We start from the raw sequence: 21,984 nt of genomic DNA, 5'->3' as shown, positions 1-21,984 counted from the left end.
AATGTCCAAAATCCATCTTTTATTTATTTCAAGTATTCGAAATGAATATACTGAGATTCCAAACGAAATCTTTTGATCAATTTCAAACGGTTAGGTGCTCTGCCTTTTTTTTACACCCCTCTTTATTCGATTTGAGAAAATAGTACAAACAGGAAAATTAGAGGGGCAATGCGAACGCAATTAATTCTCGAGTTCGGGTAATTAAGGTTTTAATTGCTTCATCGCTGCCATCGTTAAGACGCTTCCGGTCTTGCAAATACATTATGCGCGAAATATAAATTGAGCAGAGACACGAAACTAATAAATCACTCGATTGATTGTCGCTGGAATTATTCAATCAAAGATTCTTCCTTTTTTTTTTTTTTTAAATTACACTTTCACGAGTAATACGTGGCAAAATTTCCATGTTAAGAAATTAAGTAGTACAAGCGTGAAATAATTTCGACACAGTTCAAATCTTGCAGATAAAATGATTTAATTTTTAATAAAGCTTCCAACGAAAGTTAATCAGGTGTAATACGATGCACAAAATTCAACAATTGGACATATTCTTGATGAAAAATTTATAATTTTGCGAACGTATTATTTATAAAAATCGAATTTGCGTGGAGACTTATTTCACTCACTAGATGTTTCGAAGAACATTCTTTTGTACTTATATTTTATTATTTTTCTGATTATTATAAGTATCGGGGCCAAAATTCAGTAGTACAAATGTGAAATAATGTCGACGTAGATTTCAATCTCGAACTATATAGATTGCACACAGTGACATAATTCTAAACGAAGCTTAATTAAAGCGTAACAAAGCCAAGCTACACTCTTCGTCAATTTTTTAATTCCACTAATCTAGATATACGACGATAGCACTCGACTTTTTGAGATCGTCAATTAATTCGGTATAAACATAAATAATCGCAAGTGGCAGAACGAAACGTTAGAAACGTGTTCCTTCATTTTTCCAAACGATGGGGCAGCTTTCCTCGATGCTTCTGATTCACCGAATTCAACTGCAGATTCTTAAATTTGTATTTTTATACAAAACGCCGGAGGAACAAGAGAAACAACAAAGAAAGCAACGACGTTTGCCCGGAGGAACTTCGTCGTGTCCACACTCCCGACTGTTTGGTTACTTCAACCGCTGAAGCAATGTAAATATATATATATATATAACTTCGAACTATATGAACGTACACTTACAATATTGAATTTCACCGGCAGAAACTACGGTTATTAGTTCCCAGCGATTTAATCGTAATAACTTCAATGAAATGTACGTCGTGCCACGAAATGGAATCCAGGAAACGGAATGCAAATACACGCCAGAAGATACGAAATATATAGCACGTTCGCCAGGAACCGCACTTGAGGTCCGAGATCCTAGACGATCATGACCCGAGAGAGAGAGAGACTCGAGGGATTTTCCTATGATTGCCACACTATAGTGTCGGTATTATTTAGCAGAGTATCATATGGAGGGCTCAGAAACTAGCCAAGATACGTTATTTTCGGTTAAACGTCTATATAAATATATTTTACATCGTCGAAACTTTCGATCGATGGGACAGCTCATTTAAGACTCGAACTAAAGCGTAAAATTTCCATCAGAAACGTTAAAGCGAAAGAAATGGGAAAACTTTGCAATATATAAATTATTATATATTGTTATAGAAATATATTTATCCTGTAATAATTTTATTAATAATAAAATAAATTGCACGAGCTTGTATGTTCGCACATGTTTCAAAGATGAAATTTTATAGACATAAAATTCATTGTCCTGGTGTCAATATCGTAATAATTATATCAAGCAAACAGGTACGTTTGCATTTGCAAAACATTCAACGAGAAAAGTCGCTTCTGCCTGTTCTGTGTAACATTTATTTACAATCTCCAATTTTTTATTTTCATATTTAACTGTACAATTACGAACGTCTAACACCGAACGAAAGTTACACTTTTACTAACTCCTTCCATTGATTTACGTCTTTAGATTTCTTGGAACTGGGCATTCTACGGGCGAGCTATCCTAAGACGGTCAGGTGATAATATATTCGAGGCTTATCACAGACCAACTGCCATAACCGCGTTTTCGTCAGGCAAACGTCTTCCCGCCGCCTCTAGCCGTTCAAATTACCCAGTAAAATATTCCACGAGCGAGAGATAAATCCAGCAGGACTCTCTCCAGCTGCCGCTCTCTATTCTCTCTCTTCTTCAGCTACCCTCGTTAAGCTACGCAAACGTCACGTAATCGTTCCGGCTAAATCCTTTTTAACCGGTTATCCATTACAGTGAAACGCGAGATGGCGTTCAACCACGCCACGGTTTAGGTTTGGGTTATGTTGCCCGAAATCGAAAGCCTGGATCCAAAATGGGGGATCCACTCTGGCATCGATAGCCGTTACCCTGCATTGGCCTCATTAATTTGGCAACAATCCCGATAGTTAAGTTCGATCGCGCCTCCGACCGAGCTGAAATTTATCTTCAATTTAAAGGATGCCTCCGACACCGGATCCCGTAATGGCGGCATACGCCGCCACTTACGGCAAATGGAAGGGACGTGCATCGAGAACCGGGAACCAGACGAAACTCGCGCGATACAGGAATATACTGCCGTGTGTTTCCTACCGGGCATTGATTAGGTTTTGGGCTTCGACTGTTTGTTATCTGACGTTATCGCGGAAGTTGCCGGGAAGGGGGAGAAAATTTCTTGTTAGGAGACGTCGAAGAATCTGACCTGAATTCGAGAGGTTGGGACTCTTTGAGAAAGTGTGAAAATTAATAACGTTCGTTTGTGTTTCCTTTCTTTCTTTCTTTTTTTTTTTCTTTTTTTTTCTTGCGAGCGAATGACATTGAACGTAGCGATCGTAGTGAGAGAGTAAAGTTCTTTGGTTTCAAACTGTTGCTGTTTCTACGACGATGAGAACATTTTGGGAACCGTGTTTGTTGTACTTTAGGTAATTTTTTTCACTTCGAATGTTTGCTTTACTGATGTCGGAATGTTGTGTAATTTTCGAACTAGCGAGTAACTCTATTTTGTAACGATTTGACTGAAAAAGATTAAAGTGGAAAATTAATTTTAATTATTTAATTCGTTTCCGATTCTTGTTATCTGCGTTTCAAGTTATTTTGCTCGAGCAATTATCTCAGACGATATCACACCATAAAATTCGTAAAATATAAATGTACATACTAATACGATAATGCTATTAATATATAATAAAAATTAGTATTTTTCAATCATGAGAAACATATGTTTATGTATATCATTGAAATAAACATAATTCATTTCTCATTAATTCTTTTAAATACTAACAATAAGAGGGCTTTAAATTTTTTTCACGAGTAACCTAACTCAAACCTAACCCAAACCTTTTATATCGAAATGTAACTGCCAGACTCTTCAAAATGAAGATTTTTCTCCAAAGACACTTAATTAATTAAATGTGTATTGACGTCATTGAAAAAAAAAAAAACACAATTCTTTCTCATTAATTTGTTCTTTCAAATAGTACGAGGTTTTCGATTTATTTCACGAGTATTTAGACTCAGACGAACAAAACCTTTTCACATCGGAGCGTAACTCTGCCTGAGTAACGAAATGAAGATTTTGTCGATCTGTTTCTTTTTCTTTCTCCCAAGCCTCTCAATTATCCACCACTGACCTGTTTCACACACGCTCAATCGATAACACATTTCTTATACTATTATTACAACGTTGCCTCGTTGATTAATGCACGTTGACGTGCGTAGAAAACAAAGACGTTGTACATTTTCACGGAACAATGGGCGAAATACAATTACCATTTCAGAAGCTTGTTAAATTCTGATCTAATTCACGGCACACGGTTAAATCTTCCGACGGTGGATTCTTTTGTTGCTGCCGCGCTATTGTTTCGGTGTGTAATTTGGCTAGCTAGTGTGATCACGTTTGACGAACGGCTGCTTGGCCATACAAATTTCTTCTTTCGCGTTTCCTGAAGGCGAACCTCAACGCGAAAGAAAAGTGGATTTCTTCCCTCTTAACGTTAAACTATTGCCAACGATTGAAGTAAATTTCGTGCAAAGGTGTTGAAATAAAAGAGAAAAAGAAGTGATAGAAAAATTTTTATGATAGACAGTGAGCTTTTTACACATTTTACGAAAAATCATTTAAATCGTTGAAAAATGCATTGGTCATTTCAATCACTTTGGTAGTTCCTTCAGTGTTGAAATGGTAATTTTCGACAAACGAGAATTATATCTCATTTACGAGACGGAAATAAATTCATTCGATCGCTTTCTGTGACAACGAAATTTTCTAAACGTGCGTCTGCATAGAGGTTACTAAATTATTCGCTGACGTTGTATTGTAATTTTCATGTTTAATTACATCTTAAACAACTCCGCAGATTCTATTCTTGTATTTCTGTGCCCAAATCCCTTTCGTTCGCGGATGAAACAATATTCTCCGCGATGAATCAGGATCAAATCGTTGGGGATAACAAGTTCGTTCAACACGCTCGGAAGCATCGTCGGATCTTTTCAATAATCTCGGCGCGAAGCTGAGAGGCAACGTCTCTTCAACGACAGTGCCATTAACGAGCGATCTTAACTTCACCCATTACACTTGCAAACGAACGAACCGAGGGATCAAAGCGTCCCCTCCAACGATCGCGGCAGCCGAGATACGAAAAACCTTGATCAAGCTTTATCGTTGTGTAACAACATTCCGCGGCGTGCGAATTTTCCTGTGAAAATCGTTCGAACATGAGGCGCGCGTCGAGAGCTCGAGAGAAGAGAGAAGGGAAAAAAGGAACGAAAAAAAAAGGGGAAAATCGAGAGTGAAGAAAGCACTTTTCACGCGAGTGTTACATGTTATTCGCATCGACGTGTTACGAAACGACACATTTTAAACGATCCCTGCGTCACCGTCATCGATTAACGCCGGTGCTCCAGAGGTTTCACGTTCCACGGTTAATTCGTCGTTCAAACGTAACGTTGCCGTACCGCCCGAGCCCGTTTTAACATCTAATTACAACAGCTAATGCACAAAACGATTATGAAGCGCGATTACGCGACGTGAAACGAGATTCCGCCGTTTGTGATCTGATTTCCAGTCGTAATTCCGTCGAGCTTGATTTCAGTCGACAGACCAACATCTCGCCGCGAGCCAACGTTCACGCACGATTCTAGGGGGGTCACGCTCGTTTTTCAAATCAACTCGATCTGAGCTTGAATATTGCTCGATGGAAATTTGTTTCAAAAAAAACAAGAGAAGAAGAGTGGCAGGAAAAGATGGTAAGACAAAAAAAAAAGAAAGAAAGAGAATGATACTTACTAATGATACTATATATATAAATGATACTATATATAATTAATACTTATTAAATAATAATTATTAAGTAATAATAATATAAATAACATAATTATTAAATAATAATAATAATAATAATATATACTACTAACTAAATGATACTAAATAATTAATACTTATTAAATAATAATAATATAAATAATATAATTATTAAATAATAATAATAATAAATAATATATACTACTAACTAAATAATAATAATAATAATAATAATAATAATAATAATAATAATAATAATAATAATAATAATAATAATAATGATAATGATGATAATAATAATAATAATGATAATGATAATAATGATAATAATCTATACTACTAACTAAATGATACTAAATAATACTTATTAAATAATAATAATATAAATAATATAATTATTAAATAATAATAATAATATACATATAATTAATAATAACTAAATAATTAACTACTAATGATACTACTTACTAAATGATCGAAACGCGGAACAGTGATCTTTTTTAGGGGGAGAGCTTTTCTTGAGAGGGTGAAAGTTGAAACAGAGAAAGATTAGAAAACGAGGAAACAACGAAGCATGCCTAAAATAAGACAATATATTACGATTATTTGGAAACTTTGTTTATTTATTTATGATTATCGTGCGTGCGAATTAGGCTGAAACTCACTACTTTCCACAAAGAAAGATAGAAAAAGATGAAATAAAAAGAAATTAATTTTGTTTTTGTGAATTATCACTGACACAATGAAAATATTTCTCTGGTTGTCAACAAGCATCATTAACAATGGGAAGAAATATTTATTCGGTTATTAACAACGGAAATTGTCTTTTAATTTAGATCATAATCATAATCGTCGATGAAAATATATTTTTTGATCGCTCTATTGCGAGAATGTTCCATTTAAAAAAAAAAAAAGACAAAAAGGTCGTCTTGAAATCTCGGAAGCGCGACTGCCATAGACAAGACTTGTGGCGCCCCCACAAGATGTCCCTCTCGCCTAGTTTCATTCGAAACACATTTCTCTCCCGTAGCGAACAGTTTGTGAGAGAATCGCGCGGATGGCTACGCGAGTGGAAATTTTTCAAAAAATGCACAAACGTCCAGATTCTAGTTACTGATATCTGTATCTGACGTTGACCGAAGCTCGGCCATAATTTACAACGTAGAACGCCGTTCGACGGCGAACTAATTTCCGTGCCCTCGGAATGTTCGGTTCTCTGTCTCTCTCTCTCTCTCTCTGTCTCTCGGTCTGATGGACACGCAGGAGCCAGGAAAGGTTGAACGTTCGTTAGAACTGCTTAGCGTGTCGCCGTAACACGAGTTCCTCTTATTCGAATGGTGGCACGTAATGCAGCTTTCGCGTGCTCTCCCATCGATCGGACCAGAATATCGCCGAAATAATCTGCCAGCTAGGAAACAAAGGAACAGAACGCAACCGTTTCCTCCGTTCGCGCATTTCTGTCTGTGAAGTCGACATTTTTCTGTCTGCGCTCTCTTCTGTTCTGCCCTCACAGACGCGGACGAATCTCTTGGCAATGGAATCTCGCGTGTAGCGCAGCGATATTGCAACTTGGACAGAAGATGTTCGAATTTTGCAAATATGTGCAAGTAGAATTTGTAAATAAATTTGGTGAAAAATCGTGCGACAAACTTGGGATCTTTCTGCAGCTTCGAAGCATTTTATCCACTATCGAAGAATTTTGTTTTTTAAACTGCTTCTACATCGCGAGTGAAAACATCTGTCTTCTCGAAAAATATTACAAACATTGCCACAGTATTCCAGGAACGTGGAAAAATTGTTTCCCCGCGGCTGAGTCTACGAAGATTGAACGTGCGATCTTTCTCTCGGCATTTCGTCGAAACTTTGAATGCCAAGCTTGTTCAAACAAATCGTAACAATTACGTAACAACATGTTCACATGATATTCAAAGTCCAATGAAATTGACGAGGAACAACATCACAGATTCAGCGACAAAGAAAACTTTTCAACGTTTCTACATACCACGACAATTACAATTTCACTTTACTTTCTGCTGTAAAAACATCTTGGAACAAAGTGAACGATCTGTTTCTTTAATTGTGCAACGACAAAGCACGTAGAAAAATATCGAAGTGCTAGTTAAAGAGAATCAGGTTGTGCGAGCTATCAATCGCAGCTGCGTCATCGTAGCTTCCGGTTTATTCAGAACGAGAATTTTTCATCTCGCGCGCGTTTAATTGGTTTCGTTTGTCAATGAAACTTCAACCAAGGATCTGAAGGTTTACTAATTATCTTTCTAATCTTCGAATGTTCCTCCGCGACATACTTTTCTCTCATTGCAAATATCGAAAGGGCTCCGCAAACGAAATATTTATTTCTTGTTCGAAATTCTCGCGTAAGTCGATATTACAATGATTTACGTTACTCGTAATAATTTGCTGTCTCTGTAATAATTGGAAATTATAATTTAGACAGTATGAATTTGTCGACTCTGACCTGTCAACCCTCCTGCAATATTCCCGCGAATATTTTCAGAATAATTTGGCAAATTTTTTATTCAGCTCGTTGTATTTTCGAAATTGACGCAACTATCTTGTAAATTACACGAGCGTAACTCAATTTCGAAAGTACAGAGTTTCCATATCCGTGGAATATTAAAGGATTCTGTAAAAAATTAATGATAAATTCATTGCAGATAAATTATTCTGCAATATTTACGATCCTGAAATTACTATATTATGAGGAAAATTTAATTTCGATGAAAATTTTTAATTACAAATTACAACACGTTATTATTAATTTACAAACATCTTGTATATAAAAATTGCAAGAGAAACAAATTAATTGTTTAGTATTTTCGAGAAATTTATAGCACCTAAGTTAGATCGAACTTGAATTAAAATAAAGATGACACGAGATTAAAATAGAAGAGTTAGAATAAACTTACAGTGGCGTTTTCATTCAAACTTTCTACATACCTTGGCGCCTTATATAAGACACTTTTAGACTAGAACAATAAACAGAATTCTTAAACAAAATTGAATCGAACTGTCGATTATTTCGACCAATGTTACAAAGGTTTTAACAGAAAACAGTGCCGATTTTGTTAACAAGGGAATTGATTGTAACACTGTATAATTCCAACGAGATGATATAACTCTGCACGCGGCGAGAAAACAATGCCGGTATTGCGTGAAATGTTTCCTAAATATCCTTCTCGTTCGCTCGATTTAACTCATCGCGATTACTGGCGCATCCCATAAAATTAGCAGATGAAATTGCAGAGAATTTCGAAGAAATAATGAAAAAGGCTTCAAACTACACGCTGTAACAATCTTTGAAGAGAATAAAAAAAAATACGGCATCGTAATAGTACAAAAAAGGAACTTAACTAAACTGAAAAATTGTAAAACACTATCGTACTTAACAATCATCTCTCTATCTTACACATTCGTGGTTTAGATCGCGGATTTTTAGGGGTTTGTAAAATTGCATAATAAGATAATACAAAAGAAAAAGAAAAAAAAATACAGATTATACAAATCTAGAAAAATACAAATAATACAATAATAATACAATGATAACACAATCTAGAAAAATATAAATAATACAATTATACAATTATACATATACAGAAAAATACAAATAGCATAATACGAAAATATGCACGAAACATCCAAAAGCAATTTTACGAAGATTCAACTTTTCAAACTATATTTTCAAAGATAAAAAAAAAAACCCGTAACTTATTCATTGATGTACGCTCACGTTTTTTAAAACTTCATTTCGGTTTCAACGACCAAGAGAGATTTGACTCGATTTCGTTTTATGTATCCTCGCGCTTTCTAATTCTATTCCATCCATTTATGTCCACAAAGGGAAGGACTAATCGTCTGACAGTGGTCTGAGGTAAATTACATAGCAAGAGATATCAAGTATTTTTTTTTCATAGTAAATTCGTGACAGAAGATTGCTCGATGTCTCTTTTAGCGTAGGCTAACTTGTACCGTATCGGAGCCGGAGTTGGAAGTTTGCCTAAAGTTTAATCATACACGTTAAACTGCAGTGACTAACAGCCGAAGCTTGTTCAGGATGTTCTTGCATCCCGTTAGTTCGCAGTAACTTAGGCACACAGCTCGTTCCATATTTCGGATTCGAGATGAATTCGAAATAAAATGTGCAATCTGCAAGCGACGTACAATCAGGGCTGGAGAAAATTTGAAATAATTTGATATAAAATAGTAAACACTGAAATATTTGCGTAAATAAATACTATTTGGAAATACTATTTCATTTAATGCTTAAATTTATGCTTAATTTAATAAAATTTCATTGGCAATGCTTAATTGGCAGTTAGGGAAAACAGAAGATGAACGAGATAAAGGAGAACGAGTAGTATGGTGCGTCCAAGGTGTGATGAAAATATAAACGAAATACGTGTATACCAATGTATAAGATATAAACGTGCTACGTGTATATATATATATATATATATATATATATATATATATATATATATATATATATATAGTATTGTGCAATAAGTATTTCATTAAAATATAGGAAAATAATATTTCATCAAGTAGTAATATTTCACAGAATAATATTTAGAATACTAGAGTGCTTAGAATTATATATATACTATTATTCTCTATTATATATATAATATAAATACTTATTGCACAATACTATATAAATATAAATATATATATATATATATATATAGTATTGTACAATAAGTATTTCATTAAAATATAGAAAAATAATATTTCATCAAATAGTAATATTTCACAGAATAGTACTTAGAATTATATACTATTAGTTGCAATACTATTATTCTAAATACTATTCCTATTTGATGAAATATTATTTTCCTATATTTTAATGAAATACTTATTGTACAATACTATATCCATATGTAACTACACACATGAGGAAATTAAAACATTTACATTCTATTTACTATTTCATATTTACTCCCCAGCTCTGTGTACGATGAACGACATATATCAGATTGTTTATCTTGACAAGTATGCAATATTATTTACTCAGATCAAATTTTGACGAGTCAATATTATCTATTAAATTTTATTTTATATTACCTACATATTAAGGAAACTTGCTGTAACTTGTATGAAATATACTGCGAACCACAGAAGAGAATAGAAATGGATATAAATGTTGGAAAAGATGATCGATAATAAATAAATAAAATAATGCAATGTGATGTTAAAGTGATCTAAATTGACATATTGCTCAATATAATTTTTTTAAACTATTTACTTACTTAGCGACGAACAAATTCGAACATCGACCTTTTAATATGACAGAAATTGATAATTCATTTAATTAGATTAAATTTAATTTTTTATTTTTTCTTTCCTAATTTTCTTTCATTTTCGCTGTTGGAAAATAGAAATTTAAAATAGGAATATCATGCACGTATGTAATCTATTAACTAATTTTTGTTAGTAATCGATTAAGTAATTTTTAAGTGCATAATCTATTTATTTATTGCTGTTGTCAAATATTGCTTAATCTCTTAAACATCCTCTTAAGCACATTCTGAGAAAAGAGGAAATGACAATGCAAGAAATCAATAGATAAATTTATCTGAAAAATATCTTGATGTCTATAATGCAAGTTAATCACATTGTGGATAAAAGTGATGGAACTGCAATAAATAAACAGATAGATTCAAACATCTACAAGTTTTGAAATAATTCAATGAATAAATTAAAACTCTGTTAATAATACAAACGGCGAAAAGCAAATTAACAAACAAATTGTAACAATTCCCTCCAACAATGGAAAATAATATCTGGATTTTCAAATTGCAAGTTAACCACCATTGTGGGTGAAAGTTGACAAATAAACGGATCGACTTAAACGTTTAAGCATTTAGAAGTTTTTAAAATAAATTTCGACAAATTAAAATTCCACTCTCCACTGGCAATAAAGTAACAATTCATTTCAACAGTGGAAAATAATATCTGAATTTTTATGTCGCTTTCATAAGTTGACCACACCGTGGTGTGGACGAAAAATGCAATAAATAAACGAACAGATTAAAACATTTAAATACCTGGTAGTTTTAAAATAATTCAAATCCCATTAATGACAAGAACAGCAAACAAAAGCAACAAAATTGCAACAACTCTCTTCCTTTTTTTTCATTTCACCAACGATATCGCGAGTTTCGTGATTCGTTGGAAAGCGAGCTCTTTCAAATAATCACGATATTATGGAACGTGCGTGGATTTCTCCAGTGTGTACTTTTAATATGCGTCGAACAAATGATGATTCGTTTTACACGTTTCTCCTCCCCTGTTGTGTGTTCTTTGTAAATACGCAGCAGAACGATGCCATGGAAAGTGAATAAGGAGTGGAATATCGAAGCGTAATTCTGTCGATAATACCCCTTATTGGCGCTCGAATATGCGTTTGTTATACTTTGAAACACTTTAAAGAATAGAGCGTGTTACGTTCAACGGTTGTTGTAACAGAAAGTTTCCTTTTCAGGGTCGTTGCTTTTCGTGCTTGTATGCGGATTGAAAGTGAAAGGGAATATTATTATTCGCGTCGTAAAATTAAAATTAAAATACAAGAACTGCAAACTGTAAATGTATCGAGACCGTAAACGTGTTATAGGAACGATCAAAAGTCGCAATTACGGCGAAGATCTTTTGTAAAATGTCCAAAGACAAATGTCGAAATCGAATTGAACTTTATAAAATAGAATTATGTTTGACGAATGTAGTTATCATGTACGTAATAGAGAATGAACATTCATTATATGTTCACACTGAAACTACTGAAGGAATCAAAATGAATTAGTAGTTAATATTTATGTAATTTATAATTTATTATAATTTTTTATTTATGATTATAATTTTTTCCAGATTTACAGCGTTGCATTTTTAGAGATTTGAATGACTTTTGTGAAACACATGAACAGAAGTTTGTGTCCTTTATTGTTAGTCGCCGATAGTTCTAGTGTTTATGTCCATAAAAAAATAAAATATCCACTATAGAGTTATTAATTCTCGTACTTATAGTTTAGTTTTTTACATTTTCAGTCTCTAATTCTTATTTCTTATATCTTTCATACTTTCATATGTATATATAAAATTATTTTATATATTAGATATAAAATTTTTATACGTAATCAATACTTTTATTTTTAAATTTTATACATTAATTATTAATATGAAAAAATTATTTTATATTATTAAATAGAAAACTTTTATACGTACTTAATATTTTTATCTTCAAATTTTATATATTAATGTAATAATTATCAATATAAAAAAAATTATTTTATATTATTAAATATAAAATTTTCACACGTAATCAATACTCTTATCTTTAAATTTTATATATTAATTATTAATAGAAAAAAATTATTTCTTTATCGCCCTCTAGTTATCTCAGCTACACGAATTACATTTTCATTAAAAGAACAACCCACAGGAGCGAGGTAGGTTTTAAGTTTCGTTACAGAGTCACTTTCCAAACCACTATGCAATACACAAAAACCACATGCTCGTATCCAACAGACCGAAGTACAAACGTATTTAAAAAGAGTGCCGCTCTCAAGTCCGCAATTTATTTATTTTTTTCTTCCGACGAGAAAACCTGCATCGATCTGTCACATCTGTGAAAATACGTCCCGAAGAATTTAGAAATCTCCTTGCGTGCTAAAAATTCTTTCGAAGAGAAAAGCCAGAAACTCGACGTGACGTATCTATCGTTTGAAATGAATCTCACCCTCCCCGCCCACCTTGCAAGCAGCAAGATTAATTGTTTTACATTTCTTCGTTTTGTTTCGCTTACTTTCTGTTTCTCTCTCTCTCTCTTTTTTTTATACTCCATACATTTTCATCACGGCGTAGTCCCGTAAAATATCGCTTTACAGTAGGCGCACGTGGAATGAATAATGGCTGTTCGTGCTTATTCATTTTCGTGCACCGTGCAACCGCAACGCCTGTCGCTGGCTAAACGTTTCAAATAAATATTCCATATTTTCTAACTTGCTGAATGTTCTATTCGGGTCGTATGTACGTGTCAAATTTCGTGATTACTTCCCAGCAACGTTCGTTTAATCAAAACGTTCTCGAAGGGGAGGAGGGGGGGGGGGAGAAAGAACGATTGAAAACATTTGTCTTTTATTCGTAGATATTTCCCAGTCAAATATCATTCGAGCGTGAGAGGAAGAGTAAAACTTGGTGAAACTCGTAATTCGTAAAAATTCAAAATAGACACTCTCAATCTGCTTGACAATTTGTTCTTGAGAAGATACTTCACGTTGTGTAAAAGAATTGGTGAAATCGGGTGAAATTGTGGAAGATTCATTTTCTATTCCATGGTTTCATAATTTTGTTTATAAAGTTCAGAAAAACTGAAGATACGAGAACAGAAAGTGTGGAAAATTAAGGAAACAGAGTGTGTAAAATTTGGCAAGTTTGAAGTGAAAAAAATTCGTCGAGCTTGCGAGAAAATTTTAAAAATACAAAGAAAAAAAAACTACAGAATTTCCCGAGACAGACTGGAAATCGTAGCGTTGAAGATGAATGGTGTTTCATCTTTACAAAAGCGCTAAATATATTTTTAAAAAATTGAGAAAACACTTGATTGACGAACGAACAATCCATTCAAGGAATGTTAAACAAGAAAGAATCAATATCGAATTTTTTCTGAGTTTCACGCACACGGAACATTGCGCTAGAATGACATATTTGACGCTAGAAGAACATATATAATTGTTGAAATTAAACGAACTGATAATTAATACATCGCATTAAGGGTTTTCACGCATTCGACGATTTGAAATTAGAGGGAATTCCTGCGCAACGTGCGAAAATATGTCTGAAATATCGAGAGCCGTGGGGTCAGAAACAAATTCCTGCTTAATTGTTCTCACGGTGTAATTAATCGCGACGCAAGCGAGCCTAAGTCCACTCCATTTTCTGCGCTTTAACATTTACAAACTGTAAAGCTACCATCGCCGTCGGAATTTACGAGCTTCTATAAAATCCTCCACACGAGTGGAACGTTCTTGCAACGATGATAAAGCGATGATCGCCTCGCCTTCTCCTGGCCGTAAAAAAACCTATCGAACGACCCGCCAAAATGAACCGGTTAAAAACCAGTCTCGTGAATCCAGCTCCTCGGTGAACGGAGTGAATTTTCATGTGGAAGGTATTTTCATATGAACGATCTTTGAAAATGATTCCCAGACGTCTGAAAGCAGGAGAACTGTGGATTCGATACATGAGCGCGGAATTGTGCATTCAACGGATCGATCCAGCACGATCTTTCGCATCGCGGTCGCACTTAGCCCCTCGACGTATCTGTTGTTCGTGGCTGTGCTGCGAAGACTCGTGAAGACTCGTAGTTAGCAATTCCCGTTCCTTTTCCACGGCGAAACCGGGGAAAGAGGATCTTTAAGAGAGTTTCGTGGCTGGTTTCCGGTCGGATAACGACGGAATTAACTCGCACGAATTCGTGTTGCCAAGTGGTTCTGCTGGATAATCAATTTCACGAAGGACTAAATTAAGGAAAAGGGAGCTAATTCAGTCGTTTAAATAGAAAAATAATTAATTCGCGAATTAAGAAGGATACTTTGTTTCTAGAACGAAAAATTTAAGAAGCTGAGGAAAAATTGTGCTCAAGAAGGAAGATTAACAATGAGAGTAAGTTAGGTACAATGTTATGTTTTTAAATTAATAATAAATTAATAATAATCAATTTCACGAAAGACTAAATTAAGGAAAAGGGAGCTAATTCAGTCGTTTAAATAGAAAAATAATTAATTCGCGAATTAAGAAGGATACTTTGATTTCAGAAAGAAAAATTTAAGAAGCTGAGGAAAAATTGTGCTCAAGAAGAGAAGATTAACAATAAGAGTAAGTTAAGTACAAGTGTTTTTAAATTAATAATAAACAGATTATTAGAAAATTAATGTAACTTTAAATTGATATAATAAATGGATTTTTTTATGATTAGATGGTGGATATTGGAAGAAAATTCAAAAGAATTAAAGGACAATTAATTTACATGAACTTGTGCAGAGAAAGGGTCAAGAAGAAATTGACAAAATTAATAAAAAACGCGTAGAGATTAATAAGTTTTGCTTAAAAGTAAATTAGTAAGTTCCAGGAAGTCTAGTTAAAAGTAAAATTTGACATGAAGAACGTAAAACAAGTGTCAGTCATACATACAATGCAATAATTTTTATGTATGCACGAAATCCACAACTCAACCTTACTTTTCCTTCTTCAGAATGAGAATTAGTGTTTGTGTCCTTGTAGAAGAAAGTTAAAACTAGCCCTGAAAGTTCTTGTACGAGATGGAAAATACGATTTGTCACGTTTTTCCTCTAGCGCTGCAGAACAGGTGAAAATAGAGAAAGAAAACTAGTGGTACTGTGGAAAACTAGTAGTACAGGTCAACGAAAAGACTGAGAGCAAGTGGAAGCAGTCTTCGTACTAACTCTGTCACGAGTAAAAAAGCGGTTCCTAAGGTTAAGGAACACTTCAAATTTACATAAAGCACACATTAATAATTAAGTATAAGGTAAATAGAACGAATAAATTTATAAAAATTTGTAAATAATTTATTCTTAAATTATTACAATCTCTAGTGGCCAAAGGATATTAGTTGAAAGTCGAAGAAATATAACTCAAATATTTCACCCACTTGGATATTATAGCAACAAATAAATAAATATATTCCGTGTATTTTGTACATTATCGGATTTTTAAATTGGATACTACTATTTTCAAATTATTCATCCCTCTTTATGAATTTCAGAGAAAGAGAGAGAAATTAATCGAATCTGTATAAAAAGCATTCTACGCGTTATTCTTGCGTTCAGGATACACAATTTTTTCTTTTTTTTTTTTTTGTCACTATCCATAGTAACCAAATCTTTCACCATTCGTAAATAACACCCAACGATATTAATCTCTTTCATCGGTCCACGACGTGCAAGCACGTACGCAAAAAGAAAGAAACAGAAACAGTGAAAAATTCACTCGTTGGCGACCGGAACGGGTGGAAACAGATTTCGAGATCCGCCGTGAATTCATTATCGACCGAAATATCGCGGCTCGCGCGGATACAGACGGAAATTTGCGGCCGGCTTGTAACAGCCGTTCGAATTGCGATTCGGGGAATTTAGCCGCGGCCGCGGATCGAAATATGCCGGCCGCTATGATAGGAACGCTACCGCGACAGCTCAACAAAGAAAACGGCAAGCAAACGCTCTCAAACTCGCTTGGCAACTCGCGTACACGCGGCGTTCGCGCGCGGTATTACGTGCCGCGAGCGATCGTAATACCGCGCGTGGTCCCGTGGTTCCGTGACTCGGCAACGTTAATTAGCGATTTTACTGCCCTTAAGTTCGAGCTTCGTTGCAATCGTCGGCCAACCGGCATAAACTTCGCGCGACACCTCGAGCCACCGCGCGCGTTCGTGACGATTCCATTCGTGGAACCACGCCGCCCCGTGCAACGCTTTAACCGAGTGTTCTCTTTCTCTTTCTCTTTCTTTTTTTTTTTTTAAAGCTGAAACTTTCCTGTCGCGCTGCTTTCTCTCTCTCTCTCTCTCTCTCTCTCTCTCTCTCTCTGTCTGTCTCTCTCTCTGGGGACGATTCGGTAGTTCACGCGAACTTCCTTCTCATTTCGAGAATTGCATCTCGTTGGTATCTGCTGGGAATTTTTTTCTTCTTCTTCTTCTTTTTTTTTTTTTTCTTTTTGTAGATGTTAGTTAGTAAAAGTTTCACTGCAGGAAACAAACGTCCCGTAGCTCTTTCAACTCTTGTTCGAACGGGAATGCACACGGTGGCAATCTTCTATTTTACACGACCGTAAAGCACCACAGACGCAAGTTGAAATTCACGACGAATCCTGGATAAATTGGAGAGTAAAGAGGGATAGCCCGAGACTTTTCGAGCGATAATGCACGTTTTCAAACGACCCTCTCGATCGCGTCGCCAGACGCCGTTTATCTAACCCTTCACTGGGTAAATTCACCTCCGAACCTTCATCCATGTTTTATAACGCTCGCAGCACGCTATAAATAAATAGCCTAAGTGATCGCCCGTGGCCGAACTCGCCCCATCGAGCCAACCGTTTCCCTTCGATCCGAACGGAGGAAGCTACAAGCGGTACCAGTTACGTGACTCGCTGTTGCCTGGACGTATTCCGTCCGACAACGTGTTTCTACCCGTAACAATTATGCGACAGTAATCGCAGTAAACCGACAATGAGCGAGAACAGGCGCCGGGATGTGCGAGATTAAACTCTAAACGGAGTTAATGGCGAAGCGACGAGGCTGAATGTATTAATAGCGGTGCAACGATTTTGGAAAACAAAAGAACATTTCTGTCAGCGAGTTTCGGCAAAACAAAAGTTCGTTTCCGTTTGGCGAAAAATAAATACGACGGAGGGTGAATAAAGAGAGAGTTTGATGTTCAAATCGAAGCATCTAAAATAATATTGCAACGGTTTGTGCTAGAATTTAGTGTGCTCGATTTTGTTTTGCATTTTGTATTTCTTTTTTTAAAACTTCGGAGCCTACCGTCCTAAATTGTTACGTTTTACACATATTTATATTTCTATTCATCTATATTCATCGTAGTCGAATTAATAACGTGACCTTGGGTGTAACTTGAACAATTAGAGTATCAGATTGCACGATAAACTTGTGATTTAAAATAAAATTAGTTACACGTACGTATGTTCGTCCATATTCGAAGAAGAAACACAATTACTTTTCGACCAGTCCGATAATAATATACCTTCTACTCGAAAAAAAAGGATAATAATATAATAAAGGAACATATTTCTGCTTCTCTGCGTGCGAGAGGACATTGCAAATTTAAACAAATAATAACAGTTTCCTCCTCGAAAACTCGACGTCCAGTATTTTCCACAGAAATTCTTTAAATTCAGGACGGCGAGCTTTTATCCATCGCACAATTTACCGTGAAAATTAACTCCTAATTTGTTCACTCTATCCCCTTTTTTGCTTTGATTTTAGCAGCTACGGGAGAGAAAACATTTATATACCTATGCGAGTATTGTGGAGGGGATAGCGCTTAGCGATTAGGAGAGTGGGGGCAAGGGCCGCCAGTTAGCCACCTCTGCTTTAAAAACACTAGAACTACCAAAGTATTCGAAATGACTAATCTCTATGGAAACTTGATCCATTTATAACAGTGTATCTTTAAATACTCGAGATTTTGATTTTTTTAATAAAATATATTAATAAAAGCTTGTGTTCTCTATTTTATCATTAACGTTTTCTTGCACTTTGCATTTCAATTTGCTACAAATATTATACTATATATTTTTTTGTCGGTAGTTCCAGTAGCGTCCAAGAACGCGCCAGGTATTTCCCATTATTCCATCGAGCTTTTACTATACCCGACAAAAATTAGTCTGTCTTAGAAAATACTCTACAAGTAACTTGCAACTGTCTTCGATTTATTAGTGGGATATTGATCAACAACGAAACCCGTGGTTTTCTACTCGCGCGTATTTAAAAAAAAAAAACAAAAAACGCTGTGACACATCAATCTCTTACTTACCCATAACTCGTGACAGTCGATTGACATTTTTCGGCGTTGTCGAAACCCCTTGAACGCGAGGATCCCGCGTCTAATCGATCGTGCTTGTTCGCTTCTGCTCCATGATAAGGGCCAATCGCGCGGAACGTTCTCCTTCGTTCGGCTCGCCGGCTCGCCAAATTTACATGTCCGACCGTCGTTTTACATGATAATGCAGGCCTCGATCGATCCGCATGAATATCACACGAGCATCGGATCCCTTCGGCTCGTCACGACCGATATTCCAAACAATAATCTTCGCGGTTCAAAGAGGAAAAGAAAAAAGAGAAAAATCGAACGCGGCGTTTACAGAAACAACGACATTAATTTCCGCATTTCGAACGACACTTTGCACTATTGCGGTGACTTTATCTCTTCGCCTTTGGTCGAATTCGATGGATCGTGGCTCTGAAACGTTTTACGTCGTCTTCGGGAGAGTTCCTATTTTGCAGTTACATCGGTCTTTCAGGTAGAAATTGTGTCTGCAACAAGAAAAGATGACGCTGTTTCAGAAAATCGATTGCACCTCAAACGATGAGTTTTTCTAAATTTTTATAAATGCAACGATTCAGTAATTATAAATGCAAATTCGAAATTCGGCAATTATCAATTTCAACATAAAATGGTCTCCGCTTTTGGAAAAATTTTCAAGGGATCCTTTTACAAGTACAAAATAAAATGTTATGGTATAAAGTAAAATAAAATAAAAATATAATAGTAATAAAATATAACAATAAAATAAATTATTTTTGAATAAAATATTTCACTAAACTATTACCCCTTATATCTACTCGTTATCAAAAAAAGATCATTACAAAAATTATATGAAACATTTGCAAAAACATCCATTATTCACTGTTTTGCGTTCATTCGTCATAAAAATTTAAAAAAAAAAGAAAAAAAGGGAACACATTCGCTCAACAAAATTTTAAAGAATAAATTTCTCGCTGATTTTATCTTGTCGTCGGAATAATTTCGTAAATTCGATTATGAAGCATCTCCGTGTTCAGGTGAAATTTCGGGCGTCAATATGGCCGACGTGAATTCGAAAACTCGATACCCGTGGAATATAATCAGAAGCGAATAATCTCGTTGGACACGCGCTTCACGATGGTTCGCGAAGTTCGCTTTGATACAGGGCTAAAGCCGAATTGCCATCGTAATTTATAATCGAATCTTCGTTAAATGTGACCTGGCGCTTTCTGTTTTTCCGCGCTTGATTATGCGCGAACCTGCGGGATTTCAACGATTGGCAAGTCTTGCACGTTCAATTTCACCGGATAAACTCCTGACGTCGATAGCCAGTCAATTCCAATTTATCGTTCAAATGTCCTTTTTGCTGGATTTTTGGCGAATTGTTCCCACTCGCAATCGACCGACTATTACAGACACTATATTCTTTCCACTGCGTTTCTCGATAGAAAATATTACGCGTCACGTGTTTTCATATGTATTTGTTTCGAGAGTTTTTTTTATTTTGTAGAAAATTGGCTGTTTCTATTCACCGAGTGGTGATAAAAAATTAATATCGATCGATAAGTGTAATTGGTAGAGCTCTCTTAGCTTTGCAACAGATAGTTTTGCAATACACTGTTACAAATGACAATTGGTAATACAAGTGTTGTAATTTAGTTCAGTTTGACATTATGTACATTCGTAAATTAAGATGCAAATCAAGAATGGTAGGTATCCACAATATTCGAAATGCTATACAACTACAAATGAAATTCATGTTATTCATATTATTGGGCTTGATTTTTAGAGAAAATTTAAAATTTTAAACGGTGTCAATTGTTTAACTGCGGTAGACTAAATAGTCTAGTTGGTGAGAGATGGAATTGGCATGTTTACAGATTAGATCAGATTAGATTATTTGAAGTTATTCGTAAACTAAACATTGTAATTAACTGTGTGTACTATAGGTGTATGTGTGTACATCGTATGAAACATTTTTAAATTTCACCAACACCGTCATAATTACATTGATATTTAAAGTCAACGTGTATTTATCAAATAAATATAATATATATAATATATATTAAATATATATATATTTAGTAAAATACGCATTGAATTATGTCACTGATATAATATGGAGGCTTATTAATATAAATATAACATGTAATTGTTTCTTTAAATAGTTTCATAATGTCTGTAAAAAATATATATATATATATTTACAATAAATATTCTGCAATTTCTATAGTAATATTTATTCGGATGTCTGTAAAATAAATAAATAAATAAATAAATATAAATATATATATTCAGTTGTCTGCAAAAAATATATATATATATTATAATGCCTGTAAAATATATATATATATATACAATATATTCTGCAATTTCTATAGTAATATTTATTCAGATGTCTGTAAAATATATATATATATATATATATATATATATATATTTTACAATAAATATTCTGCAATTTCTATAGTAATATTTATTCATATATATATATATATATACATATTCGTATTATAATATTCTGTAATTTCTCTACATATATTTAAATTTGTTTTAAACTTGATTATAATAACAATATAATCACGAAAATCCTATCTCATTCAGTGTTAATGTTTCATACAAGACGCACGGAATATATTGAAAAACGTTCAAACACTTTCGTGAGAATTATCAATTCTATGATGTATAATCTTCAAATTACACGAGGTGTACGCGAGGCTTGAGAGAATTCCCTCCCTAATACGAGAGAATATCTACCAACCGATCGTGGGATTGTGTCGTTCAACAGTATCGATGATCGTCAATCGAAGGCAAACGGACAAACGAGACTGTTTCATCCGTACGGGTCGGGGCACCGGTTTACTGAAAACAGTCGATACGGTGATTCGTTCCGTGACTGGACGAAATACATTTCACAGCCATAAATTTTCCCGTTCGCTGTTTGAACGTGAAATTAATTTCATTCGCCGCGCAGAAGCGACGAATTAATTAAAAACGCTCGTTGTCGAACGAAGACACGCGCGATAACAACTCCGACGTCGGGTAGAAATTTTCATGTAAATTTAACCTGTATTTTTTTTC

General features: G+C 34.7%; 1 protein-coding gene across 1 annotated transcript in view; it reads right to left on the bottom strand.

Annotated features, from left to right (window-relative positions):
* Nucleotides 1-21,984, bottom strand: part of LOC122529408 (5-hydroxytryptamine receptor 1-like) — a 154,778-nt gene that overhangs the window by 63,995 nt on the left and 68,799 nt on the right. Inside the window, exon 2 of the mRNA XM_043655518.1 lies at nt 18,913-19,412. The gene's annotated coding sequence lies outside the window, so the exon portion shown is untranslated. The remainder of the gene's footprint in view (nt 1-18,912; nt 19,413-21,984) is intronic.

The sequence above is a fragment of the Frieseomelitta varia genome, unplaced genomic scaffold, assembly GCF_011392965.1.
Source record: "Frieseomelitta varia isolate USP_RPSP 00005682 unplaced genomic scaffold, Fvar_1.2 scaffold_285, whole genome shotgun sequence".
In the NCBI taxonomy this organism is placed as follows: Eukaryota; Metazoa; Arthropoda; class Insecta; order Hymenoptera; family Apidae; genus Frieseomelitta; species Frieseomelitta varia.
The sequence above is the reverse complement of the archived record's forward strand: the minus strand, read 5'-3'. Positions and strand labels throughout refer to the sequence as shown.